The sequence below is a fragment of the Vicugna pacos genome, chromosome 9 (genome assembly GCF_048564905.1).
Source record: "Vicugna pacos chromosome 9, VicPac4, whole genome shotgun sequence".
Lineage (NCBI taxonomy): Eukaryota > Metazoa > Chordata > Mammalia > Artiodactyla > Camelidae > Vicugna > Vicugna pacos.
Window position 1 is genome coordinate 30303511 of NC_132995.1, and position 20508 is coordinate 30324018.

General features: G+C 39.5%; 1 protein-coding gene and 1 long non-coding RNA gene across 2 annotated transcripts in view; one reads left to right on the plus strand and one right to left on the minus strand.

The window, feature by feature from the left end:
- The window catches only part of FTO (FTO alpha-ketoglutarate dependent dioxygenase), a 344072-nt gene that overhangs the window by 23621 nt on the left and 299943 nt on the right, over window positions 1-20508 (plus strand). The gene's annotated exons all lie outside the window — the stretch shown is intronic.
- LOC140698472 (uncharacterized) lies at window positions 153-6311 on the minus strand. The gene is made up of 3 exons (XR_012076265.1): window positions 6205-6311; window positions 5876-5937; window positions 153-228 (listed from the first exon to the last, which is right to left on the minus strand). It is a non-coding gene; the product is annotated as an uncharacterized lncRNA (long non-coding RNA).

The window sequence follows — 20508 nt, forward strand, 5'->3', positions numbered from 1 at the left end:
ACCTCACCGGCACCTAGAGAATGAGAAAATGACATAGCTTTCAAGTCTCCTCAAATGCCAGCTCTTCTGAGACTTCTCTGTTCTGCTGCCCTCAGTGTTTCACGCACTTCCTTAGCTTTTACCTCAGTGTGCCTGTTCATCCGTTCACGTGACTAGTCCATGAGCTGCGTGAAGACAAGGGCTGAGTTTTCATTTGTCTTGTGTATTTTTCATTATCTGGCACAGTGTCTGGAACAAAACAGACCCTCGGTAAGCTGCCATCTGTTGTGGCATAGTCTACAGAAATATTTAGGGACAGATTTATCATGGAGTTTAAATATAATCAGAGTGGATCTATGTCTTTTGAAGACATCTTAGATCAAAATATTCCATTATTGTTAGTGGGATGTCTTCCCTTAGGCCTACCTCAAATAGCTAGCATTGTGTTAAAGGGAAAGGACGGTGGAACATGAACACATTAGAAAAGAGAATATTATAGCAACTTCCCAATAATTATAGTAATGCTAGGGTATAGTGTCAGTTAGTTAACTTCAGATAAACTTTTATGTTGCCTTTTTAAATAAGCCAACCTACTATGTGTCTTTTGCTAAAGTAAATAGAACTAAATTTTGTATCCAGTTCAGTTAGTAAGTAAATTTTATACTTTATCTCTCCATCCATTTATCTTTACGTTTCCAGATGGTACTGTATAGAGTTACCACTAGTTTTTGCATTTTTTATTATATTAGAAACATTTTAGTACCAAAGCACAGTCAGCCCATCAGATAGCTATAATAATTAATTAAACAGTTCCTTATTGTTGACCATTTAACTTGTTTCATTTATTTTTATTAGTATAAATGATGCTGTATTGACTAGTTTATTAACAGACATCTTTATGTGTGTGCGTGCTTGCTTGCTTTGTTTGTTTGTTTATTTACAATGAATAAATGCCTGGAAATAGAACAAATCAGTCAAAAGATAGGACTATTTTTTAAGGCTCTCTGATGCACATTGCCAAATTCCCTTCTGGAAAAGGAATATGAATCTTTGTCAAGATAGGTTGTAAAAAAGTACCTGTTTTATTTTATAGTGTGTTTCTTAGATTACCTGCAAGTGAACTGGGGACTCTCATTAGGGGTTTTAAGTTTAGGAGGTGATCGAGAGGAGAGTTCAGTATGGCCATTAAGAGAAGAAAAGAAGAAAACAGAATGAAAGAATGGACAGCAACATCTCAAGTTTTGCCCTTTTCAAAATGGTGCATAGGCTCTGGTGCACTGATTTGCAGACTGTGCCCTGGGCACTCCTGCTGCAGGAGGTGGGGGCCTGTGAATAGCCTGACTTATTTTTTTGTATTTTATATGTTTATACTTTTGGCTAAGATTACTTTCGAATTAATGGTTTAAAACTTAAAATTTAAGTGTGAAAGCTACGGATTAGTGGATCTCTAAGTTCACTAGTACTATTTTCAGACACATGATCCAGAATGGATCTTGTTCCTGCCTCTGCTTTTTTATCTGTCAAGTCAGTGTCCTGATTCATTGTTGCTTTCTTAAAGGAACCATCTTGCTAACCTGAATGAGAGAGGGATAACCTCTTCACTTAGGCATCCGACCTGTGCTTTACCTGGTTGAGATCTGTGTGGTTAAGGCAATGTGGTGTCAAATCACTTTCCACTTCCAACTCCAGTGGAGGAACTGTGAAATAGCTGTTTTCGGTAAGGTGGAGTTTAAGGCACCTTAAGGGCAGCGACTTCATATCTTGCTTTTATTAGCAGTGGTGTCAACATGCACTAAAATGCGATGACCTACCCTCCTTTCTGATAAAAGGAAAATGACCTGCCTGGCATGGATGGATGGAGAGGTGCCTGAGGGAGATCACATTGTCACCTCTCATAATAACAGCAGGCATTAAAAAAACAAAACAAAACAAAAAGGCTTGCAGATTTCTGTCTACCCATGGAAACGTTTGACATTTTTGGCTTCTGATGAAATGTGAAATGTGCTTGGTCTAGGAGAAGAGGGAACATCGTGATGGCGGAAGAAGTGAATGAATAAGGAAAGAAGAGAGTTGAGCTTTGTAAGAGAGATTTGTAGACTCAAAGGGGCTTAAATCACAACCGGGTAACCGTCTGTTGGCAGAGTCCTAAGACCTCAAACTCTAGAGGGAGCTCCTCTTTCAGTCTGTGTTTTATTTAACCTTCATTTATTTAGAGCCAAGATCTCTAACATGGATGGCTTGGCTGACTTCTCTAAAGGTGCACTCAATACAGGGTTACCTGTAGAGTTTAGAGTCCTGGAGGAGATGCCCCTATGGAAAACTAGAGAGCAAATTACCCACTCTTCAATGATGGAGGATTTTCCCCTCAGTTAAATGTGTTTTCTTACTTGGGTTTGAGGACAGAGTCTGAGAACTCTTGGAAAAAGTTGTTATTTTGAGATGTTTGATGTAATTGAAGGCTTTTTAAAGACAGTCGTTGTGTGATTTAACCTGTCATCTTGAAATACAAATTATATGAAGATAACATAAAAAGTTATATGTGACAGTTCTAAGCATCTTGGAAAAAGGTTGAGTTGGTCTCCCGTCTACCATGGCAACACTCCTGAGGTATTACTCAGAATGTTATATAAGGATTTTCTCTAGAACTTTAAATCTTACAATGAAACTTACTTTAGCTAAGAAAACAGTTGTATATTAATAGGAGACTGATTGGAAAGAAGATAGGAAACACGTAACAATAACAACAATAAAACAAACAGTAGTTAAGCTACGTAATACCAATACACAGACTCTACAAATTGAAGATATTTTTGGAAATTTGTTCAACTCCCTCATTTGAATCAGCTCATGACAAACCATTTTTTAAAAAGTGTACAACATGGAGAAGTAGTAAAAAAAAAAAAAGCATTTTTTTGGTGTAGTGGTGTTACCAGGTCAAATCTAACAATGAAGTTCCCTGCTGGACCTTTTCTTTTTAAGATGTTGGAGTTTTGCACTTGTTAACATCATATGCAAATAGTAAAAAAGCTGAATAATACCACAGCCTCAGATTCTTCAGATTTCTTCGGATTTCTGGTCTGTTTATTTAGGTTTCTAATGAATACGAGATTCAATCTCTTTTTTTTTTTTAAAAGGAAGTAATTTGTATTCCCAGAATTGTCTGTTCTTTTCTGCATGTTATGAACCCTTCATACAAAATCTTAGAGGAAGAGACATTCTGTGGTGATGTAGAGATTCTCTATTGTTTCCAAAATGATAGTTCTCTTCCGCTAGAATAGATAAGTATGGTGTTCACTTGATTGCAACTCCTGAATGTCTACAACCCAGGTTGGGTGGCCAATATCACATTAGAGTAGAAGCACATTAACGAGTTTTGTGCATTTGCTCAGAATGAATTTGAAAAACATTGGCTGCAAGTAACAGAATTCCCACTGAACAGCTGATTAAACATGACTTTTCTCACATCTTAAGTGGTCTGAAAGGAGGAAGCTCATCTGGAGCAATGGCTAAATAATATAATCAAGGATGCTGGCACTTTCTAGTTTTCTGCTCTCTGTCTTTGGCAAATGGACTTTTTGGTCTGTTGGCTTAACCCAGTGATCACAAGATGGTTGCAGTAGCACCACGCATCATGTCCTCATGTAACTGTTCAAGGCAGGAAGAGGGTAGGAAGATCAAAGGTAGTTTTTATATTAGGAAGAAAGTATTCGCCACAAAGCTCCTAGCAGACTCTTCATTATGTCCTATTGGCCAGATCTGGATTGCTTGGCCATTCCTGGTTGCAGGGTAGGCTGGGAACTGTAGGGTCTGGCAAAGGGGAATGTATCTCCATGTTGAAACCCTAACCTTTAATATGATGGCATTTAGAGATGGGGTTTTGGGGAGGCAACTAAGGTCAGATGAGGTCATAAAAATGGGGCTTCACTCGTATCAGAACAGAGACTAAGACTCACGACACACACAGGAAACAAAGAGATTTTCTTACTGCACAATAGCCTCCAGAGGGCTTCCCATCCCTTTACGGGGAGCTGGTCCAACCAGACAGCCAGTTGTCCAATCTCATCTGCTACTAGAGAATCAACTCAACTTAGAAAACCAGTTGCCCAGTCCAGTTCTCTAGACAGAGGTCTGGCTTAAGCCAGACGGCTAGCATCCTGTTCCTTAAACAGCCAGCCCCTACAACCAACATCAGCTTTAACCTTCCCCTCCCAGCTCTGCCTCCCTTCTTCCAGGCCCATCTATTTACTATTTATTTTGTCAGAGATACCCCCTTCAACTTCGCTTCATCCATCCAACCCACTGTCCTTCCCGCTCCCCACAGTTCATCTAGGGGAAAATCCACTTCTTCTCAAGAGTTTGAAAGTCTCTGCCTCTGCAAATCTTTCCTTCCATCATGCCCACTTATCAGTCCAGTTTCTGATCACTTTGCACTTCACCATTTCATTGGTCTAGTTGGTGGCTCTTTGATGGTGAGTCCCTGGAGATCAGGAACCCTGTCTGCATGTCTACAGAGCACAGTGCAATTTCTGCCAATGGAAGGGCTATCCTGATACTTAGGGAAGGGTTGGTATGATGTCCTGAGAATATATTTTTAATTTTGCATAATGGATATACATTACTTATTTCTCTGTGTGAGGGAGATTCGTATGTGTGTACGCACACACACACACGTGTGTGTGTGTGAGATGGTGCATCTTGTCACCCAGCAGCGGGATGACCCTTCACTTACTTTTTCTGTATGATACCTAGTAGGGAACATAGATTGGTTCTCTTAGGTTGACTTTATGAGGAAAGAGTGTGTCTTCAGTAATGTCTGTACAGTTTTGCATGTACTTTTTCTAATAATCATTTCTATTTTTCTATCATATTAATAACATTCACATGTTAAATATAATTACATTGTACAAAGGGATTATGATGGAAAATAACAACTCTCCCCCATAGTCCTCCCCAACTTCCCCACTTAGAGATGACTATTCTTTTTTTCTAAAAAGAACTTCATTATGATTTGCATGCATACAGTTTACCCATTTAAAGTACATAACTTAGTGTTATTTTTTTTTTTGATGTGTTCACAAAGTCATACAACCATCACCACTGAAATCTAATTCTAGAACATTTTCTTCTCCTCTGAAAGAAAGCGTGGACTCATTAGCTGTCATCCCCTATTCTCTCTTACCAACCGCTCACCCCTAGCCCTCAGCAACTACTAATCTACTTTCTGTGTTTAGACATTTGCCTGTTACAGACGTTTCATATAAATGGAATCATATAATATGTGATCGCTTGTGATTGGCTTCTTTTACTTAGCATAATCTAAATGTTTTCACAGTTCATCCATGTTGCAGAATTGTATACATACTTCATTTCTTTTTACAGCTGAATGATACTCCATTATATGGATGTACCACATTTTGTTTACATATTCATCACTCGAGGGACATATGTTGTTTTCTTTTTTTGGCTACTGTGAACAATGCTGCTGTAGACATTTGTGAACAAGTTTTCGTAGAGACATGTTTTCATTTCCCTTGGGCATATATCTAGGAGTGGAATTACTGAGTTATATGGTAACTCTATGTTTAACTAAACTGTTTTCCAAAGCAACTGTACCATATTACATCCCCACAACAATGTACAGAAGGTTCCAATTTCTTTACATCCTTGCCAACAGTTGTTATTGTCCATTGTTTATCTCTCTCATTTAATTCCCATAGTTCTATGAGTTAGCCAAAGAAAAGGGTTCTTCCTATTATTTTATACATGAAAACTCCAAGTCAGAGGACAGATGAAATGAGATGCTTAGTATGTGTGTGCATGGAGGGGAAGAAGAAGGAGAGTTCAAACCAGCAAATCATCCAAAAGTAATTTAAAAGTTTTTGAGTTAGATACTTACATTGGCGATTATATTTCCCACTCCCACATTTTCTTTTATCAGTATGGTTGTATTTCTTTTGCCTACATTAAAAAAATAGAGGTATAATTTACCTAACATAAAAATTCACAATTTTAACATGTATGAGATGACAGCTCTTATTCATGCCTATTTCTTAGTGCTTCTGGTCATTGTATGGTCTAGAAAAATATTTACATATGCTTAAAAATACCTTTTTCTGTATTAAAAAGAGAGAGAGAGAGAGAGAAATATAAAGGTGGATCTCCAGGGGGCTATCCTAGATGTGCAGAGGGAATGAGAATAGAAGGACCAGAAGGCAAACAAGTCACCTGCTTTGGAGTCATTAAGATAATTATGTTGACTTTCTTCCGTACTTTAGGGAGAGCCTTTTCAAAATTAGAGATGCCTGCCTTGTATTCAGACATGAATATTTAGCAGTGTCATCTCTAACCCTAGGATCATCTGGTAAATGTTAACAAGAAACACCAGAACTGGTGTTTTCTCTGTCTTACTGTTTTTCTACAGGAATGGTGACAGCTAGAATGGCTTTATGACATGGTGCCTACAGAACTGACTGTTACATGTGTAGTTACCTGGGTAGGTGTAGAATGTATTCTTTTAAGAGCTGGGCATAGTGACTGGATGTCATCAGTTACATCTGTTTTATAATCCTGAAGAATTTCACCAAAATTGCAAAGAAGAATTTTATTGTAAATTGTATTTCCATGTTATATTTCTGTAAAGTGAATAGAATATTTTCTGAAAATATGAAACGTCTAATGTACACATAGGATTGAAGAAATGCTTTATGTTGTATTTCCAGGTTTTTCTTGTGTTTCTTTTTGGGGAGGCTGGCAAAGAATTTCTTTGATTGAAGCATAGTTGATTTACAGTGTTGTGTTAGTTTCAGGTGTACAGTGAAGTGATTCAAAAGTTATACACACACAGACACACACACACATACATATATTCTTTTTCAGATTTTTTTTCATTATAGGTTGTTACAAGATATTGAATACAGTTCTCTGTGCTATCCAAGTAGGTCCTTATTGATTCTTGTGTTTCTGCTCAGTGTGGTAGAGTTTTATTTTTTGTGGGAACTCATGCACATTTCACAGTAGGTTCCCTCAGTCTGTCTCAATTCTCCATCTCATATCACTTGTTTACAAATAGACACATGGTTTCTGTCCACTTTGGAGAATCATTAGGACCACTGAAAATGTTTTCTGTGGCTTAGCTGACAGTTTTTATTGTATTACTTTTTCAGTGCATTTCCAATTCCCAGTGTCCCCCAAGAAACTTTTTCTTCCTTCCTGTGCCCACCTCAAATGAACAAAATTTCACTGCATGTTCTGATTATAAAATACACGCTCGTATATTCAGACAATGGTGAGAAGTTTCAAGAAGAAAGTAAGAAGGTCTTCCTCAGTCTTACTTCCCAGGCAAGCACAGTCACTGTGATGGTTTTGTTCCATAATAGAGGTTAGTCAACTGCAGTCTTTGGGCCAAATCTGGCCTGTTTTTGTACGGCCCCTGAGTTAACAATGGTATTTACATCTTTAAATAGTTGGGAAAAAAATCAAAAGAAGAATAATATTTTGTTACATATGAAAATAATATGAAATTTAAAATTTTGTTTCCATAAATAAAGCCTTCTTGGAACACAGCCATGCTCATTCGTGCCCATATTGTTTCTGTCTGCTCTCGTGCTCCGGCAGAGTTGAGTTGTTGTGACAAACCCATGGCCTCAAAAGCCTGGAGTACTTACCATCTGGCGCTTTATAGAAAAACATTTGCTGACCTCTGGTCTATAACCTTCAAGGCTTTTTGTCCTGTGTGTTTGCGTGAGTATTTGTGTGTCTGTGTGTCTTTTTTTAAACAATGGGGTCATTCTGTGTCCTTTTGTAATCTACACTTCTGACAGAATACTGTGTTGACCAGCACCTTCTGTTGAGTTCTTTTTTTTGTTTGTTTATTCCACTGAATTAAACTCTTGAGAACCACTACTTTTCTTTTCATGTTTGTATTACGTAAACCCATTAGATGTTACCTGGGAACATCCATAACAATAATAGTACTTATTGTATCACTGAGAATCGATTTAGATTGTTTAATGACATAAAGGTTTATTTTTCTGGCCTGAATTAGGAGATAGGTGGTGGAGGAGCTGCCCTTGAAAGTGCCCGAGCACCCAGTATCTTTTAGCGCCCTGTTCTGCCATTCTCACCAGATAATTCCATTGAAAGATGGTGAAGAGGCTCTGTCATTGCCATGTGACCAATTACCACAAAGCTTAACAACTTGAAGCAACAAATATTTCCTACCTTACAGTTATATTTCCGTGGGTTAGGAACCCAGGCCCAGCTTAGCCGTGTGCCTCGGACTCAGAGTCTCTTCTAAGGTGGCACTCAAGGTGTTGGGCGGGGCTGCATTTATTTTCAGACTTGGCTCGGGGCGGAGGGGGGTCTGTTTCCAAGCCCAGCCTTGTGGCCATGGAAAGGCTGCAGATCCTCACTGGCTGTTGGCTGGAGGAGGCGTCACTTCCTTGCCACATGGGTCTCTCCATAGGGCAGCTTACAGCATGGCAGTTTGCTGCCCCCAGAGTGTCCCTGAGACAGACAGATGGACAGACAGACACACACACACAAGAAGTTACAGTCTTTTTGTAACCTAATCTTGGAAGTGCCACCCCATCACTTCCGTAGTATTCTGTTTAGTAGAAGTGAGTCACTAGGTCTGGTCTACACTCAAGGGGCGGGATTACAGGAGGTAGAGGAGCAGGACGCAGGGATTATTAGGGGCCTTTGTAGAGGATGCTCACCTCATTCTGCATAAGGTTTCCTTTATAGGTGGTGGGTAGACCATCAGGCATTGGTCCAGGCTGGAAGGGGAGGGGAGAAAGGCTTTTTTTTTTTTTAATTAAGAAAAAAATAAATGAAAAAATTAAAATCAAGAGTAGACTTGCACCTCAGTGTTATCAACTAGGACAGTGCAACATGGCTACTCCCGCTGCAGGGAAGTCCGGGAAAGCAAGCCTTTTGGGTGCACCCAAGGTTGCCCCGGTCAAAATCAGGATTTTGTCAACAAGAAAAATGGTCAGAATTGATACTGGGTGGGCAAAAGATGGTATCTACTATGCCTGCTTTCTAATGTAGTTTCAAGGGTTCAGTGAGGTAACAACGCAGCACTTGTCTGGTTTATAATATGCACTCACTTAAACAGTAGCTATGGTTATTGTTACTATTTATAAGTTATATAATATAGTTCTAGAAGCTAGCTTGTTGGTGTAACAGGATCTTTGTGCATTGCTACTAAAAGAGGTAGCATACAAAGAAGAAAACGTTTATTGAGTACCTAGTATGTGACAGGCATTTTATTAATATGTTACCTAGTTTAATCTTCATAATAAACCTGTGAAATAGGTATTATTTGCCCCATTTTAGAGATGAGGAAACAGAGACCCATTAATATCAAGTAGATTGTTTAAGGAGCACATCCCACTGATGTGCCTTGAATGAGTTATCGATTGTGGAGATAATGGTCCTCTTAGCTCTTGGAATGGGCAGGTGGGTCCTCTTTCAACTCTGGCCCCAGCAGCCTCTTCTGGTTACTCAAATGTACCTTGCAAATATCACAATTTTCTACATGCTTCGTGACTTGGAAAAGCTTAGAAAGTATTGCTCGATCAACGAGTTGGTGGCAGAGTTTGAATTTGAACCCAGGTGTGTTTAACTCCAGAAACCTGTCTTCTTTCCACAACCGAGCCCTTCCCAATGTATAGAAGCAGTGAATTTTAGTCTGAAATAGGAGTTTAAAATGCAGCTTTATTTAACACATGAAGTATTATATTTCATTTATACTTAACATTTCTCTCTCTATTGCTTTTAATTGACATATCACATGCTAAAAAGAGGTTTTCCTGGCTTGTAAGGTTATTTGACATTACTTGCTGTTTTACTGTAGTCTGAGTGCAGGTTTACTAGCTTACTTGGCCACTAGGTGTCTCCTTTTGGTTCTGTCCGTTCTCTTGTTGCCACACTCTTAGAAGGAATCTGAAATGAATGTAAGGAGGATTAGGCAACAGGGAAATTAAGAAATGAATGGGACCAGCAGTTTGCTGGCCCCAGGTGCCTTTTTTACCCTTTCCTCTCTACTTCTGTTCCTCCTTGCTCACACGCTGATGTTTAGGTAATAGGTTAATTCTCTGGAAGCCGAGATGAGTCTTTGATATCTTTCTCATTTTGACAGTGGTAAAACGAGGGGGAGGAGAACTGTGCTCATCTTAGATATGTTCAATAATAAAATAGTTGTAAGCTGTTTGCAGAGAATTTTAGGAACAATTTTAGTATCATGGGAATACTTGTGTTACTAGGCAAATAATAATTGTATTATTAATAGTAATTGCCCTGTTCTTTAATGTAATTATCCTGGCTATCATTTACATGTATTATCTTCTGTAATTCTCACAGGAACCCTACGTGGTTGCCATTCTCCCCTGATTTTAGAGATGAGGACATTGAAGCTTAGAAAGATCAGTTAATTTGCTCCAAGTTTAATAGAGCTTGCTTACTCTCAGGTTTTTTTTCCCCTCCATTTGTGAAACGGGGCAAGACCCTGTCAGGCCATCCTGGGTATGAATCCTTCGCATGTTCTCCACTTCTTATTTGTAGGAAATAGGCTTTATTCAGCCTCCTTGACTTCTCCTGAGTTCCAAAGGACAGATTCAAACAGTTGCTTATGAGCTGCAGACATGAAGGAGGAACAATCAAGAAACAATAGCGCAGCCATGGGGCAGGGTCCTGGTTCCTCAAGGAATATACATAACAATACCTTTGAGGTCTTTTGTAGGAACTAAGACCCTCACCCAAGTGGAGGATGATAACTTCAGGCTGAGGACAAGATTTCTGGAATACCGCCATTTTACCTCACCACCAACCAATTAGAAGAAAGTCTGCCCACAGTGGAAGATAATGAAGACTGTGACCCCCTCATTAAATAATTTTCTCTTTAAGAACTTTCATGGTCGAGCAGACTCTTTGGAATAGGGTTTTGGACATGAGTCTGCCTTCTCCCCAGGCTGCCAGCCTCCTGACTAAAGCAGCCTTTCCTTTCCAACCAACACTCATCTTGAGTATTGGCTTTCGAGCAGCGAGCAGCGAGCAGCCGAACCTGAGTTTGGTAACATTTGGAAGTTGTTTATTCATGATAGAGATGGGGAGAGCTTGACTTAAGTACTAAAATTCAAATTTCCTATAAGATAATTCAGCAGAAAGCCCTTCTCAAACCGTGGCTTGGTTGTTAGGGCAGAAATCCATTTTCTGCAATTATAGAATTGAACCGTGTCCTCTGGATGTGGGCTCCCTTCAGGAAGGCTACAGGCTCTTTGCAGAATTACAAATTGCGTACACTCAGGGATCACTTCCTTTCAGTTGCCTTACATGTGCATCACCCATTATCAGAGAAATGACGTGGCATTTGACAGCTCAGGTTCAGACCTGGAGCTTCGTAGGATGAGATGTTCCTCTTATTCAGTTAGGGGCACACCAAAGAGATGGGGATGCAGCTAGGCCTAGGGTTGTCTTTTGAGACTGCTGGCTGATAGGCTCTCTTTTACCTGAATTTAGATTCTGCACTAATTTCCAGACTTCCCCAATTGTCTTTAAGAAAAATCAGCTCCTGCTAGGTTTCCCGTAGTCTCGAATAATTTAATTGTGCGTAGTATCTCTCCAGTTGACTCCCCAGTTGTGGTGGTGATTTCTGCAGACCATGGGAAAATGTATAACAAATGTGAGATGAGAGAGCCTTGTCAGGCAGGGAGCACTCTTTCTGGGACGTTGGAGCCGGGAGTGGGAGCGGTCCCCAGCACTAACAGGCACACCCCCAAGAGCTGCCTCCAACACTGTCAGGCCTCTCGCTTTGTTCCCTTTCCCGACTCACTTTCTGCCAGGGATTTGTGACATATTTCCAAGCAGATCAAATGAGCCCCTGACACCTGATTGCCGAGTGCTTCTTGTTTACAGTTGCTTCCCAAGGACACCTAGACAAGATGGAAAGCTTAACGCACGGTAATTAAATTTGCATCTGCTCTGTGACAGGACTCAAAGGAGTTTTTTCCCCCTCCATGTATGAATCTCATTGTAGAGCTCCTACTGTCTTTGACCATACAGTATCGAAAAAGGCAAGATGTGGACAGGTAAACAAACATTGGTTCAGTGTACTGCCTGTCATTATAATGATGAATGTTAAATACGATCGCAATTATCCCTTTCTTACTTGACTTTCTACTCTTCACCTACTTATTTAGCCAGATTTATAACTTGTCTTAAATATAAGAACTGTAGCTTGGAGGTGATTTTTTTTTTAAATGTTTTTAAAGGAAAACAAACATTGCTGCACAATCTGGATTGGCTTAACACACTTTGGATTGTACATTTCTCACAAATGCTAATGAATAATTCAGCAAGGCCAAACACAATCTGCTGGTGGTATCTAGTGTTATTCACACTTGCTAATGAATAATTCCTTTTGGCTTTTACAGAGCAGCTCTAAGGAGTGACTTCTGAGACCCAGATGGGTTATTATTGGGCTATTTGTCAGTGTCCTTGGGGCATTGTGAGCCCAAGTCCAACTTGACTACCCAGTCCACATACCTTCTCTGATTCTTCTGGGAAAGATGCAGCTCTTTCTGTCCCAGCCTTTTAGCTCTCCAGTGTTGCTTTGAAAGAGGCCATGCTGTAACCAGATTCAGCTCCACTATGATTTCATTGACTCAGTTCCTTCAGTGTTTCATTCAAATAAAGAAGTGTTTATTGAGCTCCTTACTCAATACAAAGTACTGAGCATGGCATTATGTATATATTGAGGTAAGGTAGGTTTTTATGTGGTACGTTCTCAAAGAGAATATAAGATACATAGGAGAGGCATGGGATCCTGCAAAAGATGCTCTGTGTCTTTTTTTCAAAATGATCAGTTACCATTTTCTCATCATGTTCTCAGGTGTGCATTTCAATGCATATTTGCTATTGATGGTCTTGGGTGAGGTTTATATTGCTTTGGATAAGCCTAAAATTTGCTTCACCTTAGAAGTGCTTACAGGATATGCCCTATAACCTGACCCCAGAAACAAACTGGGTACATGACCCTAGTTCATTTCTGCTGCACTGAAGTCACAAATGTGTTATGACCTGGCTTTACTAGCATGGAGAGTTTGAGGGTGGTGAGTGGAGGTTTATTTGTGCCTGAGTAGTCTATATACCATACCTTAGCAATCATGCTGCGTAATGCATAACTGTGAGATCAGTGAGGCACATCCAGCCATCGTGAGGTTGTTGCTGGCATCCTATATCTGCTTCAGCTTTTACAGTCAACTCCTAGTTTTTGTTCTTCTTCCTAAGGGCGCTGGAAGGTCACAACTCCCAGCTTCCTTGCAGTTAGATGGTGTTATATGATTAGTGTTAGCCAATGAAATGGAAGTGGCAGTGATAGGTATCGTCTCCTGGTCAAGACATTGAAGAGCTGGTGTGCTACTTGTGTGCTTTCCCTTGCCCTGCCACGGTGCCTGTGGGGGCTGTGTGTTCCAGATGGTGGGCTCTGCATTAGGCTGGGTCCATGGGTGACTGTGTGGAGTAGAGCCCTCACTGGACCATACTGGACAGGGAACTGGAGCAAGAAGGAGCTTTCAGTATGAAGTCCCTGAGATTTGGGAGTTTATTCACGGTGTAGCCTAAACCATTCTCACTACTACAGAGGGATTAGTGTAAGAAGAGATGTGTTTGTGTGTATGTGTGTGTGTGTGTGTGTGTGTGTGTTATCTAGGGTCTGGTGTTCAACAAGATGTCAGCTAGCTCTGCAAAATGCAGTTTCAGTTGAGAATTGAAGGATAGACCTAATTTCGGGACAGAAAAGAAGTTCACTTCATCAGTTACCAAGGCATCTGTAAGAGAAAAAACATTGTTATCAACAGAGTCATGGAAATAAAGAAGAATTAGTGAGAGGAACCAGAGTTGAGCTGAGGGTATTATAACTCATATAAATGAATTTTAAATTGTATCCAGCATGTTTAATTGGTAAGATAGGGAACCTGTAATTTTTCCCTTTGCTCGTAGTTTATACCAGGGGCTGGCTCTTGGGCTAAGAATGGTTTTTTACATTTTTAAAGGATTTTTAACAAGAGGAAAAAGAAAAAAAATAAGAAAAGAAAAATGAGAATATTCAGTAGGGGCCACATGTGGCCTACAAAGCCTGAGATATTTACTGTCTGGCCGTTTATGGAAAAAGTTTGCTCTCCCTTGGTTTATACCCTTAAAATCTCTGCATACTATTATCAAAAAGTATCACACTCATTGAAATGTGAATTCCTAGAGAATGAGAACTCAAGGGTTTTATTACTCCCTATGTCTTTCAGGCCTAGCAGGGTGCATGGAACGTAGTGCAAGCTCAGAACAGGTTTCCTTTATTGACTTGTACCCAAACCCTGGGAGTTCAGACATTTCAGAGGATGAGGATCGAGAAGAAATCGTGGAAGGCTGTAGATCTAAAGGAATAGAACTTCATCTTCTCTATCCACTTGGCTGGTGAAATTTCTGGATTTGTTTAAACCTAAGGTGTATAGACATTTATTTAATCTTCATAGTCATTTTCAAATAAATGCCATCTTACTTAAAATGTCATTTTAAAGATACTGACTTGTACTCTGACAACAAAATATTGTTAGAGTCTTCTTGTTAATCTGTGAAGTGTCAGTGTTGTGTTTTCTTCCTTGGGCAATACTCACATTAAAAAAAAAATTTCTTACACACGTTTCTGTAGGTTCACTCACCTTTTCACTCGTTTGTTCACTCATAGATACATTCTCAAAGAAATGAAAACGTATGTCCACACAAAAAGCTGTACAAAATTCTCATGGTAGCATTGTTCATAATAGCCCCAAAATAGAAACCACCCCAAATGATCCTCCACTGATGAATAGGTCAACAAAATATTGTGTAGTTACATGGAATACTATTCTGCAATAAAAAAGGATGACAGTACTGATATATTCTACAACATTGGTGAACCTTGAAAGCATTACGTTAAGTGAAAGCTGAATGCAAAAAAAATACGTATTATGTGATTCCATTTATATAAAATGTCTACAGTTGGCAAATCTATAAAGAACAGAAAACAGGTTAGCAATTGCCTCGGGCTATGAATGTGGTGAGATGGGAGTTGGGAGTGACTGCTAATGGGTACGGGGGTACGGGGTTTCTTCTTAGTATGATGACAACGTTCTAAACTTAGATTGTAATGACTGTTGCAAAATTTTGTGCATATACTAAAAACCATTGAATTGTGCATTCTAAATGGGTGAATTTTATGTATGTGAATTATATCTCAATAAAGATACTAAGACAAATTATTATGCAGCAGACTGCTCATTATCTAATAATGCTGCTGATTAGAGACCCTCTTTATTAAAGCAACAGTCAGGATTTCCATCTCTTACATTTTACCTTCTTGAATTAAAATCTTCTGGAAACAAGATTTATTTATATTCAAATCCCCTCTGACCCAAATGTTCTACTTACATGAATTGATTCCACTTTGTTTACTGGCGCATGTGTACAAAGACTTATGTACAAGACTATTCATTATTTGCTATTTGTAGTGGTAACGCATAAGAAACAACCTAAAGGTCCATCAGTAGAGGGCGCATTAAAAGTATTAAAGAAGATGTACTACTCTCGTACCATTAAGAAGAAGCAGTTCTGTATGTACCAATATGAAGCCATTAAGAAGAGACAGTTCTGTATGTACCAATATGAAGCAGTCTTTAACATATTTAAATAAAAAAGACAAGATGCAGAATACTTGTAACTCTTTGTATAAAATGCTTATGTAAAGATAGAATATCTCTGGAAAGACTCACAATAGTTATCTCTTTAAGAGGGAAAGTTTGGGCTTCCAAGTAATAGGAGAAATATAGCCTTTTGCAGGGTTACACTTTTTTTATATACTTTTTTTCCCCTATAGCAGCAGCATTCATAATCACCAAAAAGTGGAAACAATACAAATGTCCATCAGTGATGAATGGATAAACAAAAATGTGGTCTATCCATATAGGTGTGTCAGCAGAAGAGCTGGGTCAAAGGGGATTTGAATATAAATCAGTTTTGTTTCTAGAAATTGTAACTCAAGAGGGTAGTGTTCAAATAGGACCATAAAAATTTTTAAGAAGTTGATTTCTATCCTGTAACTCAGCAACCAGTCTTGCATCTGTCAAGATCCTTTTTCAATCCATGTGGAATAATTTGTTTTAAGACTCATCCCCCCAACCCCCGCCCCCAGCCACTAATGATGGAGCAATTATGTGGTTCCACAGTACTTTTAACACCATCTTGTTATCCAGCTGTGTGGTAGCAGTGTTATCTGCAGGGCGGGAATGTGGCTTGCAAGGGACAATATCAGATTGCCCACACTTATTTTAATGTCTCCTGTGAAATGATAAATGAAGTTTACAGTTATAATAAAAGTAAGCCCAGTTCCCCCCAAGATACAAAGAGTTTGCAAGCAAAATTCACATAGTCAGATAAGACCTTTTTTTTCCTTTTATTTTAAAGTATCCTTCATTGAAGGCTTTTAAAAACACAAACCCAAAAAACCCGGGGATAGGTTTTCAATGTAAACATTTATTTGATGAAGCCCAGCAAAGATTAATAAAGTATGAAAATGTTGTGAGATTTACAGCTGCTCCTCTTGGAACTTACACTTTTTTGTTGTTGGTATAATTGAAAAAAATTCTTCCGAGTTTAGTATCTGTGCGCATGCTTTATAATGCTCACTTCATGTAATTTACAAAATATTTGTGTGGATTTTGCCTGGTCCTCAGAGGCCCCATAATTTGGCTGTAACTCCTGCTTTTATTATTTGGTGCTGCCACTTGGGTTTGTGTCTTTCCCAGTCACTGTAAATCCTCCGCGGGCCCCACATGTACTTGGTAAGACTGCCATCTTGAGAGGTGAGCGGTTTCCGTTCACAGTCGTGTTTGACACAGTGCCCACGACTGTAATTTAGATGTCTCTTTGAAAGGGAGCGTGTTGGGCTCAATCTCACCATTTCCTCAGCTGGGAAGTGGGCTTTGTAGAAGCCACCACCCCCCCCCCCCGAACGTCGAACGCTTTCTGCTCTCACATAAAGCTAGGGTTTCCATGCTGGCTTTCCAACTGTAGGAGATCTGGCTGCTGAGTTTTTATTTGAAAAACACTCCACTTTGTTCATGTTCCTGCTGCTAGCTCCCTCCTGACCCACAGCTAGATGCTACTCCTGCTGTCGTTTATCCATTTGCATGATAGGGTACCTTCCTTTATGCCACTGATGTCTTCGTTTAATTTTTACATCATGTTTGTATTAGTGAACTGGGTTTGGAAGTGTCCATGACTTAAAGAAACTCTGCTGTGAATCCTCTTATCAAATCCCTCTTTCAGGTGGGTCCTATTGATGAATTTTATGTTTAGATAATTGTTATTCTATTATTATTAAGTGATATCACTTTATATGGGTTTATACAAACCCACCCATGTGTACTGTGACTCTCTGAAGAACCACATGGCTTTTTTGAGTCAGACTTCCTCATAGTTCAGCTGAGGCCCAGTGAAGCTCAGAAAGTTTGTTGGCTTCTTCAGGATTACAAAGCTGCTTAATTACCGAGTCTGTAGTTTAAAATTCCAGGTCTTTTCCCACTAACCAGACTGACAGTTTCAAAGGTACCTTGAATTTAAGGGGGAATCTAGAAATTAATCTAGTGAATTAGGACAAACAGCACCCCAAAACACCTCAACAATGAAATAACTTCTGAACAAAAAAAGAATGCTTAAGTAAAATTTTGTTTACCTTCATTATAATCAAAGGAAGTAACCAATCTTATAAAAATATTTCTGATGGTGTTTAAATCCTCTTCCAGGTACTTCTACAACTTACAGACGGCCTGACAATATTGCTGATAGTGGGTCTTTCTTTTGATATCATTGTCAGATAAGACTCGGGCTGGAGCAGTTGTACAGACATCATTTCAGATGGCTGTAGGCAAGCCAGGGGCCGCATCTTTCCTGGGTGAAAAGGGCTGACGTGTTACTACTGCTAGTTGGTGTGTACAACATGCATTAGAAGAAGTAATTATTTTTAGCCGACTGACTGTGACCAAGATTAAAAGCTCTTGAAAGGGCTATAATGAAAGGCTGCCCTAACTGGCTTCTACATTATTCTTTATTTATCCTGCTCTCATCCCTATCACCTTTGGGCATCAGCCAAATGTCATTTGTGTGAGATTTGCCCCTTGGATGTGAAAGGCCTCTCTTTCTTAATGATGGGAGGTGATTGGGCTGCAAGGCTGAGGAACTTGGGCAGTTACCACGACCCAGAGGAGAGTCTTCCAGGTCCGTGGGAGTCACAGGAACGCTCACTCCTGGGGGAGAAAGCACAGGAGAGTATTCAGTTGTCTGCTCCAGACCCTTGAGGTGTACTTGAAAGATCATAGCAAGTCATTCAAGGGCTCCATTGTCAAGTCTGTATATTTTAGTGACTCTTCTGTTTGAAGCATTTGCAAATTTCTTATTCTGAAGAAGCTTTTTTTGCCTAACATCAACTATTTTTAGTTTTATAAAACTAGGAGCTCTCTTTGCTGTAGAGACTGCAAGTTAACTTCGAGATTCCTTCTTGCCTCCTTCTCTCATGGGCTTTTCAGGGCAATTAGCTCCCCAGAGTACAGACTGCCTTTCCCAGCCTCCCCTGCAGCTGGGTGTGGCCATGTGACCAGGAGGACGTAGCCTAGGGTAGTTTCCGGGATGCTTCCATAAGAGAAAGCTGCTGTATGTCCTTTGCCCTTTTCTTCTTAGGTCCTTCCTTTTATCCTGCTGCCTGGAATGGAAATGCTGCATTTGGATCTTGAGATGAGGGCCAGTCCTTAGAGGTAGCAGAGGAATTAGCTGGAAGGGGGCTTGAGTCTCTGCGGACAGCATGAGACCCACCATACCAACCTGGTGATGCCACTGTCATTTTGGATTTTCTGTCACTTGCAGCCAGACCTCATCCTAGATAATAACACGGTTTCTACACGTTGTCGAAGAGGAAAATAAACCCCAAGTCCTTAGATTTCCTTCTGTCTTGAGGTAGCAACCGCTTATGTGGGCTCAGGTTTTCCCGACTCTATTTATTTTATGGTGGGGGGGTAGGTAATTAGGTTTATTTATTTATTTATTTATTTATTTATTTATTTTTAGAGGAGGTGCTGGGGATTGAACCCAGGACCTCATGCATACTGAGCATGTGCTCTAGCGCTTGACCTATATCCTCCCTGTCTAGACTTTCTTCTGTCATCCTGAAAATTAATCTCAAAATTCAGTTTCCTCACTCTTCTTTTTTTTCAATGCCTTCAAATTAAAACAGCCTACAACAATGATAATGCATTAACTTATTTAAGAACTAAAGAATAAATGAGAGATATACTAGTATGAGAGATACATGAGAGATAGGTTAGCAAGAAGGCTGGGACAGAATATGACTCATTTATGAAAATGATCTTAATAGTCTTCTGTAAGAGTCAGGTCAGGGAGCCCTCACCACCTTCCAGTGTTGGTGGCAGCAAGAGCTTCTTTCTTTACATTGTTAGAGGGTCTTAGGGGTGCAGTCCCATCTGCTTTCTGAAGGACTTGGGGAGCTTTTTAAAATTTCATGTTGCAAATGCCAAGTCTGTTCAGCACTTCCAGCTCCTTTGCGTGATACCGCTGTTTTTATTTTACCTAACTCGTTGGTTTTCGGCCACAATATTTGCAGGTAGCCGTGCTTTCTCTAATAGTATCTATATTAGATAACGTGTACTATATTTGCTACCGTGGGTTGTGAATTATTATTAATACAACTCTTGTAAAAGAGATGCCGAGATGGGTAATTATTTTTTCACGATTTTTTAAAACTTTTGGAGGAGAAACGATTTGGTTCACTTGTCCTCATTAGCATTTGTAAAGTGAACCCAGAGAGAGGTTTTTCTGTGCCATGTTTTTCCTTGCTGTTTCTTGCCTTTTCATTGGAAGAATATCAGGAGCTTGTCTTTTGTTCACACAAGTAAAAGTCCATTCAGCTGGAAAACGGAACAGTGTGCTCTTTGTGCACTCAGAGCATTTGAATGCTTTTGGTCACACACTAGTTGCTGTTTAACTACAATAAAATTGTGACCAAAGGAGATAAACATTTAAAGGATAAATGACAGGGCTGTTAATCCAAAAGCGAGTTTTGTAGCATTGTGGTTTTTAGCTAATAGGTAGATAGGCAGGAGTCACGGGCATGACTTTTAAGTCTGAAACTGAATCAAGCCTGTTTGCCAACCAGTTAAAAAAAAAAGAATATCGCTGGATATTTTTAATGGCTGATCATCTTGTGTTTTAAAAAGTCATTTGAACACATCTAAACTGTCTTTGGACACTTCTGGGAATTTTCCTGATGTGTTTGCTAAGCTTGGTCATGACATTCATACCATATAAAATATTATATATTCATATATAATATGACATATTCTCTCTCTCTCTCTCTCTCTCTCTCTCTCTCTCTCTATATATATATATATATATATATATAAGTAATACCAAGTATATTATCTAGGAAGA